Consider the following 18,758-nt stretch of genomic DNA (forward strand, 5'->3'; position numbering starts at 1 on the left):
ATACAAAAGTCAAATTTATTTTATACAAGGTGAACTTTTACCCCATTTTCTTAACTTGCTGCAATATAAATAACTTTCAATTTTATAAAATTATTTTAAAGCATTTGTCTTAAGAGCTACAGAATAGTCCAGCCATGTAAACCATGATTTAAAATTTGACTCTACTAATGCTGTGTAATTATATCCTCTTTTTTTAAACTATAACAATAACAATGCAAGTCAGAAATCTCCTGATATCATGCAATTGACTTTCATGCCAAGAGCTAAAGAACAAAGTTTCCAATGACTTCATGTTTGATGCAGAAACCTGGTGAGAAGCCAGAGGACTAAAGCAAATGTCACTCCTCAAAGCTTTCATAAAACTTGTGGTGGTTAACCTTATGTGTAAATGTGAGTTGACTGCTGCATACCCAGATGTTTAGTCAAACCTTTCCTTAGATGTTTCAGGAGCAGGAATTATCATTGAAATTTAGTCCAAAGTGGGATCCAGCTCAAGGGGAGGCCCAAGGCCAGACATTATTACTGAGGGTATGGAGGGCTCACAAAAAGGGGTGTATCATGACTGCCTTTTGAAAGATCCAACAAGCAGGTGAAAGAGTCAGATGCAGTTATTTGCACCCAACCAATGAACAGAAGCGGCTGACCCCTAATGTTGAATTATGGAAGGCTGATAGAAGCTGAGGAAAAAGGTAGTTTGGTAGGAGTATCAGCAGTCTCAATTAATCTGGACCCCTGAGATCTTTCAAACACTGGACCACCGAACAGAGAGCATAATCCAGCTCATATGAGGCCCCCAACACACATACAGTACAGGATTTCTTGGTCTGTGTTCATTCAGAGATGATGCAACTAACCCTCAAGAGACTGGAAGCCCCAGGAAGTGTAGAGGTCAGGTGGGGTGGGGGGTGGGGTGGAGACATCTATGAGGATACAGGAGGATGGGGAGGAGGTATGGGATGTAAAACAGTTGGAGCATGGATGGGGGGATAAATTATAGAGTGTAAAAAATAAATTAATTTAAAAAAGAAAAAAGGAAATTTGCTAATAAATCCAAATAAATGGTATTCCTTAGTATAAATGGGCCCTATGCAGTCATCTGAACGCAAAATAGTGAACCCTTCCACAGAAGAGTAGGATTTCCTCCTGGTCCATTGTCTTTGAGCTAAAATATTACTCTCGCCATTCTTGGGTCTCAAACCCAAGCATCACCCTTTCATGAGTCTCCTTAAGTCTATTAGCTTTTGGACAATGATTACTCTGTCTGCTCTTGCCCATCTCCAGGTTACTGAGTACAGATCTGGAAACAACCCAGGCAAGGTAATTTTGAAAGCTGATGCTTTCATTTACTGTATATCTGATCTATTTCCTTGGGTAACCTTCAGTAATAGAAGGTGACGGAGTTTTCCCTATGTAAGTTTCATACTGACTATATGATCTCTAACACAAGCAAATAAATAAACAGCAAAGAGACAGACCTGAGAAAATAGCAGAGGTATAGGACCCAATGGAGTCAGATCAAAACCACAAGGGCAAGAGCTAGGACATCTCACAACTGGGACACAGGTCATTTACATAATAGAATCTGTTGTATCCCAGCTCTCCTCCAACCCTGATCTAAACACCACAGGAGCTTGACTTTGAAGGCTGGGCCCAGAGCCATATGTGTCTGCCTCTGATTCACTTCCATACTCCTTAACCTCCAAACCCTAATGGACTAAAGTTAGTTGGTGTGGGTGGGAAGCAGGGTTGAGATGGGTTTTAAACAAATGTTAAAAGTCTAAATCTAACCTACATAGTACTTACTACATTTTAGTAAGGTGAAGGTCTTAGAAACTCATGAAGTCTAGCCAAAGTCTGTGTAAGGATAAAGTAGAAGGGGATGTGGCATTTCAGAGTTAAAAAAAATTTTGTCCCTAGAAAAAGATTTCGGGAAAATCAGTCTCTATTTGTCAAAGTTCTCTACTGGAACATAACTCTGTGTGTGTGTGTGTGTGTGTGTGTGTGTTCAAAGGGGACTTATCAGAGTGGCTTGCATATCCAACCAGTTCAACAATGACTATCTACCAACAAAAGGACCATGAACCTAGCAGCTATTCAGTGGACAAGACTAAATGTCTCACCTGGTCTTCAGTATATGCTGGAATCCCAAAAAAGTAGGCTCTAATTCCATGAAGGCATGAGCTCACCTGTGAGAGCAAGGGCAAGCAGACAAAGAGTAAATGCTTTTTTCGTATTTGTCACAGACCTGAAGCCAGAGGATGGGGCCCAGGCTAAAGGTGGATGTTCTTAATTCAAAAGGTCTGGAAAGGTCTGGATGAAAGTTGATTCTTCCCACTTCAAATGATTTAATTAAAACAAACAAACAGACAAACAAAAAGCCAGATGTGTCCAGACACTTGGACTTTAGTTAATTCCAGATGTAGTCAACTTGGCAACCATCATTTGTCATCATAATATGCACAAGGCTTAATTAAACTTTTTAGTGAAACAAGTTACACTAGTTGACTGAAACTAAGAAAGTATTATAACTTAAATTCTCCCCTATTCTTTTCAATTGATTCCCAAGGATAGATGTTCAAAAATGCAATTAAAGTTATGAGGGATTTTTGGTCAGAAAATAAACAAGAATACATTTAAACAACCTTGTGTTAAAAGGACTTTATGAGGAGAGGCCCTTGGTTTTGCAATGATTATATGCCCCAGTACAGGAAAACACCAGGGCCAGGAAGGGGGAGTGGGTGGGTTGGGGAGCAGGGCAAGGGAAGGGTGTAGGGGACTTTCAGGATAGCATTTGAAATGTAAATGAAGAAAATGTCTAATAGAAATTTTGTTAAAGAAAAAACAATTAGAACTGAAAAAGGGGGGCTTTATGATATTGCAGGAGTGTCATGGAAATCCAGGATTAAGGAAGGAGAAGGGCATTGGGTGTGAGCAGTATTCCTGAACTAGATCCTTATTCTTCCTTTGTACAGTTGTGCTTCTAATCCTGTCTCTTAGCACAGGAGATTCTCTCCACCTCAAATGAGTATGGGATTTCATATCAGAATGGTTATATAACCTTTGAATAGTGGTTAATAATCTAATTTGAGGAGACCTGTCTTAATTGAGATTTTCTTTTCTAAACACTTAACCAATTGTTCCCGCTTTTTATTGGATCCTTCTTTCTTGTTTCAGTGATTAATGTTTCTCTTCTTCATGTCCTAAATTATATCAAAGAATTCATTTATAATCAGACTCATTGTGCACAGCTCTATACTGATTTGATAATTGTAGCTTGGAAACATGTTTGAGCATTTGTGAAGCTAAAAACAACACCATCCCTTTCCTCTGCATTTACAATTTTCAACCGGCCCTCCTCCCCCGAGATGAATCTCAAAATCAGCTACTGAAGATTAAATTAGATACAGGCACTACTTTTTGCACTTATGCCATATGGTGTATCTATATTTCTGATCTTGTTTTGTTTCTGAGTAAAGTAAGTTCAGGTTGACTGTTTGCACGTGTTGCTTCTTACAGTTTATAGAGTCCTTACAGTTTTCTCTTGAGGTGTTATTTCTCTTATTTGACACATTTTCTAGTTCGTTTTTGCTGCTCTATAGGGCTGCATTAATTTCTTTCATGTATCACTACATGGCCAGGGACATACCTCATATTCCTGCTAGTAATGCTATAAGTGTATTGTTTTTATATTTGGGGGTGCTTTTTGTATTTTATGTAAGGTCAGCTCCTACTTGACGTTAGACTGTCACTGTTTCCTTTTTGTCCGTGGGCAAATGGATCAGAGCTGCTGTTCCTGCCTCTGTTAATGATAGGGTGTGTTTTTAGCTCATAAGCCACAGTGCATTCTTCCGAGTGGGTTCTAAGAATGACAGCGTGCACTGAAGCAAAACAAATATTCCATGAGTGCATTATTTATACTTTATTGACCAAGAATATCTGTGCTCACAAAAATCAATTAAACAAAATCCCAAGTTGTAGCACTTTCCAAACAGTGTCCTAAAACTACAACCAAATCATTGTGGTACTAGTAACAAAATGTACAAATAGTCTGTGGCTGTGGCCCTGGTGGTTCATTCTACTTTCTCCAACAAACCAGCCATTGCTCATAGGCCAAGTCTGAATTCCTTCCATCTCACATCCAGGTACACCGACAAGCCTTGTCCTTCTGAGACAATCAGCCAGTATCTTCTTGCTTGGGTATTTCTGAGGGAGGGTAAGTGCTCTGGGGATGCTCAACTATTTTAAAAGAAATATTGTTTTGATAAATACATTATTACAAGCAGATGGACCTAGTTAGATAAATGGTTCTTCTGTTAGAATGGTTGCTATACCAGAAAGTCCTATGGAAAGAAAGCAAACTTCACATCAGGTTTTCTGTATGCCTTCCCTAGAGTTGGACATAGGGTTCTATAAGATTTACCCTAGTGGAGGAACCAGCAGATTGAACCTTCAGTAGTTGCCAGCCTCAGGGCTGGCATTGCTCACTGAATCCCTCACAGGCCTATTGTCAGTACCACTCCCTTTGTCCCCCAAGGGTTAGTGACCAGATCCTGATTGAGCTGAAAACAATGCTATCTATATATATTCATAGTAGTCCCAATGGGAGGCTTGTCATCACAGTAACTCAGAAAAAAAGGTTGATTTTGTTGTTGTTGTTGTTTATTTTAAGTAAAGTTAGCAAGCAGAGGAGAATACAAATTGCAATGTTAATTGGAGTTGCTACATTGAAAATCAAAAGAGACAGGTTGACTCATTTAGTTTCTATTGTACTGGAGCAATCATGTTATTTCTATATCTGTCCTAGCTACTTCTTCCAGAGTCCCAAATAGAAATAGATGGTCCAAGCCATAATGAATACATTTAGCTCATAATACAGTTTGCATTTTAATTAAATTTATAGCTGCCTAAAATAGATTCTCCAACTGCACAGAAGTCATACAAATAGCAGGCAGAATGATAAGGGTGGTAACTTCTTTCCCATTCACTCAAAAGCATATAAACTGCTAAAGATATACTTTTCCATTGTTATCTGTCCTACTGAGAATTACAAGAGTGTGGTTTCTTCTCATGTACACTGAAATGGGGCACTTTTGTCTGATACCATTTTAAATCCACATTATCTCTAAGTGTGTTTTCTTAGAATGCTCACAGATACCAAGTGAAGCTTAAATAGGTTCTCTTTATCTCTCTTTCCCCCTCTCCTCCTCCTCCTCTCTCCCCACTTTATCTGCCCTTTCTCCTCCCTCTTCCCCTTTCTCTCTCTTTCTTTCTGCCTCCCCATGATACTGAACATACACATTGCAGAATAGTTGATACAATGTCAGGTTATAGGCTGAAAAGCCCTAGTCCAGGAACAACCAAGATTGTCAGGCTTAATGATTATACCATTTACAGACAAAATGTCCTGGTATATTTCCAAATAATGCTTTGAATTCAGATAGGCAGTAAGCAGCAGGCAGAACGTTTACAGCTAGAGCTTTGTAGACTGGACGTATCCAATAACTCTCTAAATTTATTACTCTTTGGAACCCAGATATGCTATTTATGCCAAGGTTAGAAACTCTCAGTGTCCCCTTTATGCTTTTCATGTGAAAAGTAGAAAAACCTGTTAAAGCCCCTTTCACTCATGATTCTATGGAGGAGCTTATACAATAAAGTTTCTCCTTGGAGATTGCTCATGATGGGGCTTTGAACACATAAATCTAAGTTAGGACAGCAGAAGCAGGAAGGTAACTATTGCCTTTCTTCATCATCCCTGTAAAAGCAGGTCATAAGACCCCACTCCATTCAAGATGACCCTTCTTCTCTATAATAAAATGAAAAGAACATCTTTAGCTTCAAGTGTTGGATCTGCCAACCACAACCTGAAAATATAGCCTTGCCGAGATGACTGGTTTATCACCATGATCTCTTCAGCCCTTCTTTTCAATTAGCAACTCTTAACAAGGCTGAGCATAAAAATGCACAAGTCCACACTTCCTGACTCCTTTGTGTATATCATTTTTGTTACATAAAGCCTAGGATTAAATAAATAGGCATGTATACCTCTTAATCTGTATTTTGTTATAGTAGCCAACTTCATAATCTTAGCAATTAGTGACAGAAAGATATTCTTTGTATGTGCTCTACATTAAGAAGGCCAATTTTTTAGGTATACTATGATGCTGTTGAGATCAAGTCAGGAGACTCCAATGACGCCTACTGATCTGGTTAAATCCGTGTTTATACTTGAAACCCAGCCCGGCCTTTAATGTGTGTCCTCTTAATTCATTCCTTCATTCTAGCCTTTTCAAGGGGCTCAGTAGACCATGTCCATTTTTGAACTTTTAACTGTACTAAGTGATGCTATAAATTGGGGGAAATAGCCCAGATATTAGCAGTTCAGAAGAGCAGTCCATGCAAGGTACAACAATTGAATCCACATGTGTGGGATGGAAGCCAATGGTTACACAAATAAGGGAGGAATTAAAAGGATCTCTCCTGTGATACCTACATTCACATCTGGTATGAAGTCTTAGGTAAACACATCCTTCACTTAAACCAAACCTAGTCCTCAGACTTTCTGACTTAGAATTAGTATTACAGTAAAGTTGTTTTTAAATTTTTCTCTAAAGGACTTTAAACATGAAATTGACCTTTTATTCAGAGACCCTTACTGGACTTCAAATATTCGTTCTCTCTTATTGTTAACACATCAAAAGAAAAAAAAAGGTATCAATATTCAAAGTAGTGTTGTCTCAACTGGCAATGGATTTGAAAATCAGGAAACATTGGCCAATATCTAGAGGCATTTTCAGTCATCAAAATGGAAGAGACTATTGACATCTAATGTTCAAAGTTCAAATATCCTGCTAAATGTCCTACACTACATAGGAAGTCTACACACACACACACACACACACACACACAGGGGAAGAGAGAGAGAAAGAAAGAAGAAAAAAAGGAGAAGGAAGAGGAGCAGGAGGGAAGAAGAGGAAGGAGAAGAAGAAGAAGAAGAAGAAGAAGAAGAAGAAGAAGAAGAAGAAGAAGAAGAAGAAGAGAAGAAGAAGAAGACATTAAATGACAATAGTATTAAGATGACTCATGCAAAAAGTGAAACAAAACTGATTTTGTTGCACCTGAGTAATAACAGGAAAACATATTTCTAACATTTTGGATTTATAACTAGTGGTGGTAAAACTGTTTCCTCATCATTTTAAGCAAATAAAATAGTCCATTAAAGTATTACTTTGACTTTTTTTCCAAATTAATAGGTGTTGAGGCTAAAAATGTGCTCAGCTATTGAAGGCATACACTTCTCTTATGAAAGACCTGATTTCATTTTTCTAAACATTGGGTGGTTCACAACTGCCTGTGACTACAGATCCAAGCATCTCTAACACCTCTGGTCTCCTGGAGCCCCTATGCTTACATGCAGGCACCTATAAACAGAAGCATATGTACAAGCACAATTGAAATTAATTACTATTACAGAGTGTGTGGGCTCAGAATCAAACTCCTGCCTCCGATACTTTAGATCCTCAATGACTCTAGAAGCAAGCTTTACTCCTATCTGGCTGATAGTTATAAGATCCAACTGAGCACACCTTCCTCTGATTGTACTGACAGGACCCTCTCCAGTCTGTCTACTTGCATACCATTCCATAAACACAATAAAAAGATCTGAAACTGTTAGTCCTTTGGCTGCTCAAAACAGAAAACAGAAAAGAAATAATAATAATTATTGATGTAACTTTTTACCACTTGAATATAATAAAGAATAATAGGTAACAGACTGGAGAGATGGATAAAGCTAAATATCAGACAGAGTAAGTAAGGATGCTTGTCTTCAAGCCTGGTAACTTAAATTTAGATTCCCCAGATCCCACATGGTATAAAAGAACCACTCTGGACTCCTCATTTATCATACATAGATGTACACTCATTATCATTATCATGCAAGTGTACACACACACACACACACACATGAAAGAAAATAAGTGCAAAAATGGGAAAAATAGTAAAAATATAATGTTTGTCAAAAGTAAAGAAAATAAGATAATTTTTAAAAATTGTAAACCATGAATAGGAATAATACATCCTTAATGGAAAGTGGTTTTTTTTTTCTTTTTTGATTATGCTATCTCGCTGTCAACAAGAACCATGGGCAGAGTGCACACCCCATCGCCTTACCCACTGTGACATCCACACACAGGAATCCTATCCACTGATAGGATTTTGAGTCTGAATGGCATGGCATGTTTTATTTTATTTCAGTACATAAGAGTTATGAGGGTTTTCCTTGATGTTTTAGTTGGGAAAACACAAATGAACCCATGGTGCATACTAAGAATAATTATGAAAAGAGATGCAGATATCTTACAGCATATAAACATTTTAAATTTACACTTTATCATCCAAGAAACTGAAATATAGTTTCTTTATTTGCTCAGAGGCCCACATAGAGTAAGTGGAAGAGCCAATATTGCTATGGTAATAGGAAAAAATGCTAATAAACCCATCACCCAGTGCTGCTTGTCACTGTCAGATATGACTCAGTTCTACTTCTTTTTGTACATGAAGGAATTGATCACTGGATTTATGTTACCCTGTGCTCCTCCTTCCTCACTTAACAGTGTGTCGTCATAAGCATCCTTCTAGGTAAGCAGCCAGAATTTCCCACTACGTGCCTAACTAGCAATCCATTGCCACTCATTCCATAAAAAGGAAATAAGGGTACCACAGAAACCTAAGTCAGGAAGAGATGACAATGATGCTTGGTTTTCTAGGCAAGTAGATTTGGTAAATGCCAGATAAGCTCCATTAAAAAAAATAATAATCTATTTAGTGTGAGATGTATTAGATGACTTAAATGGCTAATGGACATGATGATTTTACAATGAAGTTGCAAAAAATTAATAGATAGAAAAATACACCCCCCCATAATTGCAGGAGAATCATCTATCAGCAGATAAAGCAATATAATGTTGCCACATTTTTCTCACTAGAGAGCCTAACATAAGCTCTTTTAAGTATATGTTTTAAAAAAATTAACCATTGTTGCTTTATTTACACACCTCTCTAAATATATAATAAAACAAGGGGAGTTATGAGACCCAACATCACATTTTCAAAGGAGCTGCACCACTGCACATCCCCAACTTTATATACAAGTTTCCAATTACTACATATCCTCAGCTGTGTAGCCTTTTGCATTTTCATAATAGGTCTGATACCAAGTAGGGAGTGAAATCTCACTGTGGTCCTGGCTTGCATTCCAAATGAATGCACATGAATAACAAAGGTTGAGCAATTAATCACATACGTGCTGAATATTTATGTATTTTATTCAGGAAAAAATGCCTATTCAAGTCTTTTTCATGTAAGTTGATTAATTTTGGTCACTTATGAAGATTTTTCTATATATACATTACTTATTTTCTTTTTATTAAACATGCTATTTACAAATATTTCCAAATTATAAATATTCCATAATTTGGCCTCTTATTTTTTATTGTTTCCTTTTCCTTTGCTTTTTAGTTTGATGTAGTCCAACCTGTTTTCCTTTTATCACTAGTGCTTAAATACAGTACCTAAGACATGCTTGCAGAGAATTTTAATCTTGATTTAGCCTTCAGATCTTACATTTAGGTACTTAGTCCATACTCATAATTATTATGAGTAAATTTCATGGTGTAATATAAAAGATACAGAAACAATGTCCTTCTTTTCTATGTGAATGTTCAGTTTTCCTTAACAACCTTTGCTGAGGAGCATAGCCTTTCTTCATAGGTATCGTTGGTACATTTGTTAAAGTGTTGTGAGCAGAGCCAAAGAAGCCTTCAGTTGATTTGTGTGGAGCAGTGAAAGTCCTGAGCAAATGTGTGTTGTGAGCATGTGCACAGCCATGCTAAGGACCCAATTTCTTTGGACCACAGGGAACTGTCAACACCTTTCCCCAGATTAGGGCTCAGAGGGTGGTAAAGTTTTCTTCTGTTCTGAAAGCTAGTGTTGACAGTGTATATATCAGGGTTTGTAAACAATCAGTTACTGTAGGCAAAACTAGCAACTCTACATTTCTCCTCTTAGATGTTCTTAGACTGAGACTCCTCACCTACAGAGAGCTCCTACTGGGACTAGCTAACCATAATCTGTGTGCTGGTTCAAATAAATGTGCTAAGGTTTCCAGTTGTGGCCTAGTTAGAGCCACTCCTTGACAGTGTGTACATCCCACCTGTCCCTAGCTTTTCTGCACATGTGTTTGTGTTTCTATCCTTTCTTCATTCCCATCCTGACCTAGCCATCATCAAGACCAAGCCATGAAGGTTGTAGTTCAGTGGACTCTCTCTACACACTTATCCTTGCATTTGGCATCTCTACTATGCTCTTTTGTCTATATATGTGTGTGTTTTATGGTTGTTGCATACTGTTTCAGTTATTCTTGCTTTATAATATATTTTTAAAAGATAAAACATGATGCCAATAGCTTTGTTCTTCTTTCTCAAGATTACTGTGAGCCATTTTAAAATTTTCATAAGACTATATACATTTTAGGATTGTATTTCGACTGTTTTTTTAAAAATCTATTAATTTCTTTATAATCCTAGTTTTTGTGTTTATATCCCAAAATAACTGGGATCTGAGTTTCATTAATTGTCTATCCTTCAAGATTCATTGTATTCCTCACAACAAAACAGAGTGAAATAACCTAAACACTCATCAATAAATGGATGGATAAAGACAGTGTGGTCTGTACATGTAGTCAGGATTATTGAGCCATGAAAGAAGGAGATCTAGAAGGACATAATAAGGATGAACTTACAGAACCTTAAACAAACGAATGATATAAGATCAAGTCTATATAATTACACTTACTTAAGCTATCTACAGTAATTAGACTCCCCAAAGCAAAAACAAAGGAGGAGATTATAAGCTAGGAGGAGAGACGTATATTGTTCAAATTCAGTTACTCAAAATTAGAATATTCTAAGTTTAGCTCTTTAGTATAGTACCCATAGTAAGGCAACCATAAAATACACATAAAACTCGGTCAGCATGGTACACCTCATTGTTAGTCTTCTCACTATGTACAAAGAGAGAAAAATGGGATATGGTACAAAGAAGAAAATAAATTCAAGTCTCTTAGAAGTGATGGAATTTATGTCTTTATTTTATGTGTATGTTTTGTGTTCATGTGTGGTATGTTCATAGATACATGTACAAACCAGAGGGCATTCTCAAATGTCTTCATTTATTGTGCTGTACATTCTTTTTGAGGCAGGATGTCTCACAAAACTTGGAGCTTTCCAGCAAGCTAGAATGGCTGACCAGAGCCTTATGCTGCTATGTCTGCAGTATGTCACACCCATGATTATGTGTGTGCTGATATCTGAACACAGGTACTCACACTTCTGAATCAAAAATCTTCCCAACCATCCCATCTCTTCATGCCCAAGGTGATGGTTATTTCTACTACCTTGATAATGAGGTAGTTTCATGGTAGTGTCCACAGAACCAAATTATTTACATTAAATACATACAGTATTTAGTAAATTAATTATCTTTTGATAAAGTTGTAAAAATTAGGTGGAAAAAAAGAAGACATCCAGTGAAATATGAACAATATTTTAAAGGCTGAAATAGCATGAACAGCTATTATAAATGTTTCACTAGCCTTACTAAATATTACTTTAAAGCACAATATTCCAAAGCATAAAATTCTAATAAGTGGATATTAGCCCAGAAACTTAGTATACCCGAGATATAAGAGACAATTTGTAAAACACATGAAACTGAGGAAGAACGAAGACCAAAGTGTGGACGCTTTGCCCCTTCTTAGAATTGGAAACAATCACTAATGGAAGGAGTTACAGAGACAAAATTTGGATCTGAGACAAAAGGATGGACCATCTAGAGACTGCCATATCCAGGGATCCATCCCATAATTAGCCTCCAAACAATGACACCATTGCATACACTAGCAAGCGTTTGCTGAAAGGACCCTGATATAGCTGTCTCTTGTGAGACTAGGCTGAGGCCTAGCAAACACAGAAGTGGATGCTCACAGTCAGCTATTGGATGGATCACAGGGCCCCCAATGGAGGAGCTAGAGAAAGTATCCAAGGAGCTAAAGAGATCTGCAACCCTGTAGGTACAACAACATTATGAACTAACCAGTACCCTGGAGCTCTTGACTCTAGCTGCATATGTATCAAAAGATGGCCTAGTCGGCCATCACTAGAAAGAGAGGCCCATTGGACATGCAAACTTTATATGCCCCAGTACAGGGGAACGCCAGGGCCAAAAAAAAATTGGAATGGGTGGGTAGGGAAGTAGGAGGGAGGGTATGGGGGACTCTTGGGATAGCATTGGAAATGTAATTGAGGAAAATACATAATACAAAATTTTTTTTAAATAAATAAATAAAATAAAATTCATCAACATGTATTTGATATAAATATATTTTTAATAAAGTTTTGGCACATCCAACTCTTTCAGCCGACATTTTTTTAGGTGTTGTTTATTTTAATTGTTGCTAACTATGATTTAGACCACATACAAGGAGTGTTTACAACTGAATGTTACAATGCATAGCAATCAACTAAATACAAACACTGGAGCAACACTACATTGTGGGTTTGATTTATCTCATGCGATCTATTATATAAGTTAACATACAGTCTTCTGACATGAAACAAATGTGATTTTAATGTCCATGCAAGCATGTATATTCATAAAAATGTAATTGTAAATGACACCTTCATATTTCCTCATCATAGTAGACTTTCTTGAATGAGGACTTGACAGTGAGCTGTGACAGTATAGAAACATCAAGACTGCTTTTTGCATTCTAGAGAAATGATCCATAAGAACACCCACCTAGATGCAGTCAGACTTACACAGTGCCTGCAAGGAGAAAGGAATTAGCTGAGTGGACCATAAAAAAATTGATAATAGATTGCAGCATAACAAAATAGGTTGAGCCAGAGGCAAACCACACAGCTACTTAAATAGTCACTCCTGTTTGAAAAATAACCATGAAAAGCAGTTCAGGAAGTCTTGGTATTTACATAATAGCCATTTCATGTATCAATCTTCTTTAACTATTTTTTAATATCTGTTTATTTTATGCACAGGTATGTTTTTCTGCGTGGATGCATGTGTATCACAAGCATGTCTGGTACCCACAGAGGTCAGAGGAGTGCATTAGACCACTCTGGAAAAGGAGTTGTGGGTGAAAGAATTGAACCCATGTCTTCTGTAAAAACAACAGGTGCCTTTTACTATTGAACCATCTCTCTAGCCTCTCTATATATATTTTTTAATTGTCAAATAACTGGTCACTGTTTAACACATTTGAATAAATGCACTGCGTGCTTAGAATAGAAAAAGAACAAAGTGAGAAAATGTGTTCACAGTGGTATAGATAAACCTATAAATCCCATGGGATGTGTCAACAGCTTTAAGAACACAAGTTCAGCTTTTGTGTTTCAGGAGTTCCTGAAATGCAGCAACAATTATTAAAATCATGCAGATGAGCAATTGAACCACAAATAAAGTTACATTCTTTAATAAATAAATAAAGTTACCAGTTCATATGGAAAAGAAAGACAGGGTAAATGAAGAAAGAGAAAGCATCTATGATCCTGTTTAAGTTCAGTTGAAGATTTTAATGTCTTAGGTGTGGATACCAAATAATATATTTTGTGAACAACCTATTCTCAAATTTTGGAGCTATGTTAATCCACCATGTGTATTATGGTTCTAGATGAATACCAGTAAGGCAATGCTCCTTAGACAAATAGAACATTTCAACCAAGGAGTGCAGTAGTGGAAGAATGGACAGTGAGCTAAGCAAGCAGAGTTAGGAATAGAAGATCATAACATGATGTAGGTGTGCTGAGCTGCTTTCTAAACTTAATCATACTAAACCTCATGTATTTAGCATGATAATTCGCTACCTGGAGAAGTTCTTTTATATAAAAATGAGTTTTGTAAGAAAAAAATTAATATTCTTTTAGAGATCTGGACCCTCTGCTAAAATGGCCATTATGGATTTTCCATAACCAATAGAAAAGGAATAAAAACTCAACTGAGGGATAGCAATTCTTTTTCTTTCAAAAAGAAACTTGAAGCATGATCAATAGGCATTGCCTTACTAAATTCACTATTTTCTCCCCATTTTAATATTTAAGGTCTCAGTCTTGTGAGCTTTTGGGCAAGAAATAAATCAGTCTGATCTTAATAGCATTGCTTGAAATGGATCTGTAACAAATATTGAAATGTATTTTTACTAATTGTTCCTTTTTGTATAAAAGAACTATGAAAAGCTTTAAATAGTCAGTGTTATCAACTGTTACCAAAATAGCAAAAGAACCATAAGAGGAAAAGAGAACATCCTACTGGAGACAGAAGGTGAAACTAAGAAAGAGAAGCAATGAACATTGATGACCTAAGGGCAGAAAGAAGCCATTGGCTGGGGAAGAAGGGAGTGATCAGGATGGGCAGAGACATCAGAAGTGTGTGAGGGAGAATAACAACTGAGAGTATATGAGAATATTATAATGTATCCCACAACATTATATATATATATATATATATATATATATATATATATATATATATATATATATGCAAGCTTAAAAACATACAAAACAGAGAATTGTCCTCCCAATGAATCCTCATTTCCAGAATGCTGCCAAAAAGAATAGAGCTATTAGCCTTTGGGTAACATTTGAGGTTTGCTTTCAAGCTGACTTAGTTGAAGAATAAGAAACTATTCTTCATAAAGTACATTGCAGTCAATCTGTCTTTATCGTTTCATGCCTGACTTATATAAAATCTAAAGCAAGTTTCATTTCAAGGAATTGCAATGCCCTTAGGAAGTAATCTGCTAACTGGTGAGAACAGAAATGATTTAGAGTTTAGAAAAGTACAAGGCAATGGGATTGGTCTTCCCAAATGTCGAATGGGAAAATAGTTTTGGCTAAAGAATAAAGGAGTGTTGACATTCAGGTCCTAGATAAGGATGTAGGAAACAAGTAGAGTGGAAACTTCAGGTCCCAGCTGAGGATGGAGACCAGACATGGAAAAAAATATTCCAGAATAATATAAGCACAATACTCCAGAGAAACTCAGACAGGTTTTCATAGAATGGGAGCACAACTTGGGAGTATTTTGTTCTGTGCTACACAGTTGAGCCCCAAAATGGGATGGGGATAATGAAACTGAGTTCTTTTGGCAACTGTAAGAATTCAATTGTCTCCTTAGATATAAATGTCTTAGAAAATGAAGTAGAAATAAAACAACAATTTTGCAGAAAACAGCATTATGAAAAGAAATCCAATTTGTAAACAGAAAAGCAATTTGCATCTTTGGATGCTAAAAATAAATTAAGTCTCTGAATTAGTCCAAGTTTAATAAATCAGAATGTTATCAGGCCTGAAAAAAAAAGCAAACAAACAAATTAAAAAAAAAACTCATTCTTTCTGGTTTATTTTGTAAAGGCTTCTAGATGAATTTATCATTTTCTTACATTCCAAAATTTTATTATTCTTGTGGTGAATATGATATCTGTTCTTATAGGACAATTGCTCTGGATGTAGTGATGTTATTTGCCTAGATTGCTTAAACTATATCTTATCAACAAAATGGAGCCTGAAATAGGACTTATTTAAAAGAACAAAGGTGTATTTCTTATTTTGTATGTCCTGTTAAAGTCAACAAGACAGTACTTGTCTCATACTATCAGGTAAAGGTAATTAATGGGTCCTTCTGTCTCGAGTAAGGCTGAAAGTTGCCATAGAAGACCATTCAGCTTGGGCAATCTTTTCATTGTCACTAACTGAACATTGCATAGAAAGTTCTTGCATATTCAGTGCTCAGAGACAAATGCCTCCAAGTGCCTGTGCGTTAGAAAGTACCATCTTACAACCAAGAACAAAATAACTGAATCTGTCTCAATACTAGTAATGTTTATCCTTGTGATATTATAAAGATCACGATATTATAAACTATCTCTTATCAGAAAAAGACAAACATAAGGCAAAAATACAAATACTAATCAAGGCATATTGGTACCAGGAGTGGGGTATTGCTGTGACAGATTTGACCATGTTTTGAGAAGGATTATAAAAGGACTTGGGATTTTGTGCTAGAAAAGCTATTGAGTTTTAAGACATATGTGGGGACCCAGCTTAAGAAATTTCAGAGGGAATATTAAAGACTCTATGGGACCACTGCTATTTTGATTTCAGATTCTGTGGCTCTAGTTAGCTGGAGCTAAACAATCAACTGTGATTAACAAGACACCAAAATTACTGAAGTGAAAATTTTATGTTACTGAGACAATTGATGCTAGTCAGATTAAACTAAGAAATTAGTGGTGATTAAGAAGAGACCAGTATCACAGTGGTGAAATCTGGGAAGTGTTTTCTGAGAGTACAGAAAAGGTGTGTTCCAGCGATAGGCAAGGTTGTACCATGTGCTGGCAGCAAGACTTGGTAATGTGTAAGAGTACCAACTGTTACTGGTTTTGAAAGCAAGAAGAGCTTTCAAAATAGCTAAGGCATGGCACTGTGAGAGGCCAGGAGAGGACATTAGTGAAGGTGAAGCCTCAATGTCAGTTAAAAACCCATGACAGAAGGGGTCATTATATAAAAGTTGAAGCTCAAGAACTCGAAGAGAGTCTAAGAGAGGCTATTGGTTGAAGTGCAGCCCAGTTGCAGCAGAAGACCCCATTGTTTTGGAGATGCCAATACCATTGTATGATCACCAAGAACAGCAGTAGCAGTAGAGTGGAGTCAGCCAAAGCCCAAAAGATAAACTGTATGCTACAGAGGCCAGAGGTAAAAAAAAGTACCCTAAGACCTTTGGAGGAGTGAAAAGGTGTTGTGGATAGCCCTGGGGCTAATTATATTTCATGTTAATTCTGTTCTCCTGTGAGTGGTTGTGAACAAGGAATGAGTCAGCACTGAGATGATTTCCTATAAACCTGCTTCCCACCTTAATTTGTAAAATAAAGGAGAGCTGATGATTGGGCAGATAAAAGGGAGGGTGGAGCAGAAGGAGGGGGAGAAGAAGGAGAAAGTGGAAGAGGGAGAGGATGTAGAGGAGGAGGAAGGAGAAAAGTGCATGGCCTGGAGAAACTTCAAGTGCTAAGGCGTCTCATAAGCTGTGGAAGATGGTAGTGTAGTGGCAGATCTGCCCAAGATCACACAGCATGTAGTCATATTAACAGTGTGTTGTGTCTTCATTGCCAGGGCATATCTGGGTTGGAGAGATTTACTGCAACAAAAAAAGATTGTGTGTGGATCCCAGACATTGAGCAATGAATTATTTATACTGTTGCGGTTTAGTTTTGCTTGGTTCCGATTGTAATTATGCCACTGTTCTTCGCTCTTGAAGAAAGTATTTAATTTAATTTGGATTTCTACTTGCATTCATAGCTGAAAGACCTTGAACTTTAGATAAAGATTCTGGATTTTTGGAGAGATTGAATACTTTAAAGAGATTGAAATTTTAGTGTGATTGACTTTGTAAAGACTCTGGGGCTTCTGTGTTATTTTTTTTTAATGTAAGATCTTGGAGATGAATAAGAAAGGAAGGGTTGTCACTTAATGTGTTTGTATGCCAAGTTGACAAGGGGTCAGTTGTACTGTGTGGCTGTTTGTGCTAACCTTGACACAAATTAGGATTATCATAGTCACCTGAAGAAGGAGCCTCAGCTGAGAAGTTGCCTCTTTGAGATCCAGATGTAGGGGATTTTCTCATTTATTGGTTGATGGAGGAGTGCCCATATCATGGTGGGTGGTGACATCCCTGTGCTTCTGTCCTGAGTTCTGTAAGAAAGCAGGCTGGGCATGTCATGGCTGGGCAAGCCAATAAGCATCACTCCTCCGTGGCTTTTGCATCAGCTCTTGTCTCTAGGTTCTAGCCCGCTTCAGTTCCTGTACTAACTTCCTTCAATGATGGACTATGATCTAGAAGTATAAACCAAATAAACCCTTTCCTCCCCAATGCGCTCTTTGGTCATGATGTTTTATCATAGTAATAGAAATCCTGAGTATGGTGGGAGCAGACCAGAGATATCAGAGACACCAAGATGTTGGGACAGTGCTACACTGGAAATGCCTTTAAACAGGCAAATAACAATTGCTGTGACTTCAGAACAAAAGAAACTGAAGAAATGAAACTTTGGGACAAGTTCATGAACAAAGCAAGCTGAATAAATGAGCAAAGAAAATGAAAATCCCAAAGGAGCTAAGTGGATGATTTCTAAGTCCAAAATGGACTTCTGGGGGCTTGGAAGGGTGATCTTTGTTGGTCATTCGGTCTCAAGTTTCCTAAAAAAGGAAAAGGTCTCAAAGAAGCCAGGGCTGTTCTGATACTGTAAGAATAAGGATAAAGACACAGTGGGGAGAGTCACAGCCTCGTCTGAAAAGCCTGAACAATCCTATCTGACCGAGGGAAGCCTGCTGGAGATCTCAGTATTGCCAGAATCTGGATGGATTTGGCAGGTCTCTCTCACATTCAGACTGAGAGGCATGAATGAGAACAAGATTCTTAGATGAGCGAAGCTACAAAGAAGCCTGGCTTGCACCATTAAGTAGACAATCTCTATTGTAATTGCTTTTTAAAAAACATTTCTAGATGTTCATAATCATCATTTAGTACTTTAGAACAGATCTTCTATTTCCTTGTGTATTAGTAGCTAAATCTGTGACATCTCCAAATGGGGATTTGGTGTTATTGATGAAGAAAAATACAGCTATGAAAGC

This window comes from Mus caroli, unplaced genomic scaffold (assembly GCF_978045245.1).
Source record: "Mus caroli unplaced genomic scaffold, Mus_caroli_1 scaffold_9, whole genome shotgun sequence".
Classification (NCBI taxonomy): Eukaryota; Metazoa; Chordata; class Mammalia; order Rodentia; family Muridae; genus Mus; species Mus caroli.